Raw genomic sequence first — 3,178 nt, 5'->3', positions numbered from 1 at the left:
TGGTGACTCTCAGGAGAACCTGCTCAAAGGGCTTGCCTTTATTTTACTGAATTCAGGACACTTGCAAAAATGAAGTGGCTACTTTAGGGACATTCGTTGAAAATTGTGCAAAGGCAAATATATTTACCTACTAATGCCTGGAGTGTAGAACAGCAAAAGACACTGCATCAATTGAGAGGAAATTCTGGAGAATAAGATATTTTGAAGAAGATGACCTTGGTAAAGTTTCAACCTATTTTGAAGAAGATGACCTTGGTAAAGTTTCAACCTATTTCTGAAATCCACAATGCATAGACAGGACATTGTTGGGCACTTGTATTTAGTACTAACACTCCAAGGAGAAGCTGGTAGATTTCTGTGAGTTTGAGGCTAGCCTGCTCTCCATAGGAAGTCTCCCGCCAGCCAGAGACTCCTAGTGAGACCCTGACTAGAATAACAGCAACAACAACAACAAAAAGGCCAAGATGACCCTAGGCTCTCTCACCTCTGACTGACCTTCAGTTGTAGATTGTGAAACATATGTGAGGTGAAATGGAAGGAAAAGTTCTAAATTATGCAAATGTGTTTTAAGGTGTGCCTCCAACACACGTGGCTCATTTGAAAACAATGGAACATTTTGATTTGTTTTGACTTGGTTGCGTGAAGGAAATCTCGATGAACTGGGTAGTTGAAACTCATAGAATATCCATTAAAGTGGCCACTGTCAAAAAAAAAAAAAAAAACCATACTCTTTTTTAAACTGGTTTAGTAAAACGACTAAACAACAACAGCAACACCAACAAAAATCACCATAACTAATAGCAAAATAAAGGCCCATGAAAGAAGCAAAGTCTCAATTCCAGTTGCCAAAATAATCGTAATAGTTTTGGGGGGATTGTTTCTCTTTGTTAAGAAAAAATATATTGCAAGGCATTAAAACATGAGACAAGCCGGGCAGTGGTGGCGCACACCATTAATCCCAGCACTTGGGAGGCAGAGGCAGGTGGATTTCTGAACTCAAGGCCAGCCTGGGGTACAGAGTGAGTTCCAGGATAGCCAGGGCTACACAGAGAAACCCTGTCTTGAAAAACAAAAACAAACGAAAAAATTTAAACAGACAAACTCATGAGACCAAGGGCTTTCCCTTCCTTCTTATTGTAGCAATCCCTTCATGCTAGTCTAAAATACCCAACCACAATGTATTTAACTAGAGGGCAAAGAAACAAACAAAAAAAAATGTATAAAAAGCTCCACTCTTTGGATCTTGAGGAATTTGATCGTTGAGGACTAATATCTCCCGGGCCTTATTATATACACACAATAAAATTGTTTCCCAGAACACAACTTGGCTATCTCTTCCCTTGATTCATGCAGTAGCATGATTGTGAGTATAACAACATTTCCTACCTAGTTCAATTTATGTGCCATCCCAGACCCATTTGATTCTACCCCTGTCTGATCCTGGTTAACTGTTTATTTTCTGGCCAGAAGATAGCGAACAAAGATTCATCCTGCTTGTACATTCCAAGAACCATGGTCATTGCTACCGTGGTTCCAGCTACAGCTTGAGGAGTCACATGACATAGTTCCACCTAACGGGAAAAGAGGAATGGAGGCATGAACTAGCATGATCTCCCCCACAGATATACAAAAGACTTAATGTCCTGTAAGGCAGACTTTGATCAAGAAATCAGTTGCAGGGCTGGTGAGATGGCTCAGTGAGTAAGAGCAACGATTGCTCTTCCGAAGGTCATGAGTTCAAATCCCAGCAACCACATGGTGGCTCACAACCACCCATAATGAGATCTGATGCCTTCTTCTGGTGTGTCTAAGGACAGCTACAGTGTACTTATAATAAATACATAATAAATAAATCTTTAAAAAAAAAGAAATCAGTTGCTCATGAAAGTGGCTCTGTGACAAAGTGCTTGCCTGCCCTATCAAAAGCCCTGCGTTTGATCTCCAACATCACATACCAAACACACAGACACACAGACACACACACACACACACACACAATCATGCATGCACACATGCAGACACACTTGCACATGTATGAATGCCAGGTTTTACATGCCTTCTACTCAGTGTTCTAGGAAACCCTGCTTTAATTATGTCTAGATGGTAACTAACTCTGATATTTGCTTTGCATGTAGCCTTGCCTTAGTCCCCATTTATCTTTACTCATGTTTTCTCAAATTTCATATCCCACTAAGGTGTCATCAGGTAAGCTTTTGTTTTCTATTTTTCTAGTCCTGAGCTAAGAAACCACCAGATTATTAATTTTTAATGAAATAAAGCTCTGTGGGAAAAGATAGAATGTTGCTGTTGCTGTGCCTCAACAGTAGCAGCAAACAAAAAAAAATTAGAGAGTCACATGCATAAATAACCAAGGTCTGAGGAAATATAAAAAGTGTGTCCACAAAGTAAGCCCTTTGTCTGGGAATTTGTATTGAAAATATATGTTGACCTCCTAATATATATATGATTGGATACAAACAAGAGTTTTTTTATTTATTTATTTTGTTTTATGTGTTTGAATATTTTACCTGCATATACGTCTCGGCATCACATGCATGCCTCTTGCTGATGGAGGCTAGAGGAGATGTCGAGTCCCCTGGAACTGGAGTTACAGATAGTTGAAAGCCACTACTACATGGGTGCTGGGAATCAAACCTGTGTCCTCTGGAAGAATACCCAGTGTTTTTAACTAGTGAACCATCTCTTCAGCCTCATAACCAATATTTTAGACAAAAATATTAAATAAATTTATTTTAAAAACAATATTTTATTCTTCAGTATATCCAAAACCTAGAAGTCATAAAGAGAAAATAAGGAAACATCAATCACTAATCATTTCTTCAAGAAAAAAAACCCATAAAGTTAATGAAGCAGATCTCTACCAAACCTCTTTGATTGAAGCAATATCTATCTAAATCGCTTGAATGCCAGATCCTTAAATAAAGAACTCTCTATGATCATTGTTCCCTATCTACATTGATCTTAGGGAGAAAATGTTCTAAGTCGGAAACATTAAGAACCAGTTGTGCTTATTCTACTTCTCACAGTAATAAATTATCATTCTGGATTTTATTTTCCAAAGGAAGTCCCACCTTGTTTGATAACTTGTTATGGCCTGTGCAAGCTCAGCAAGGCTCAGTAAATGAGGAGGCTGCAAGCTCAAACAAAGCTGGCTTTA

Source organism: Mastomys coucha, chromosome X (assembly GCF_008632895.1).
Source record: "Mastomys coucha isolate ucsf_1 chromosome X, UCSF_Mcou_1, whole genome shotgun sequence".
In the NCBI taxonomy this organism is placed as follows: domain Eukaryota; kingdom Metazoa; phylum Chordata; class Mammalia; order Rodentia; family Muridae; genus Mastomys; species Mastomys coucha.
The sequence above is the reverse complement of the archived record's forward strand: the minus strand, read 5'-3'. Positions refer to the sequence as shown.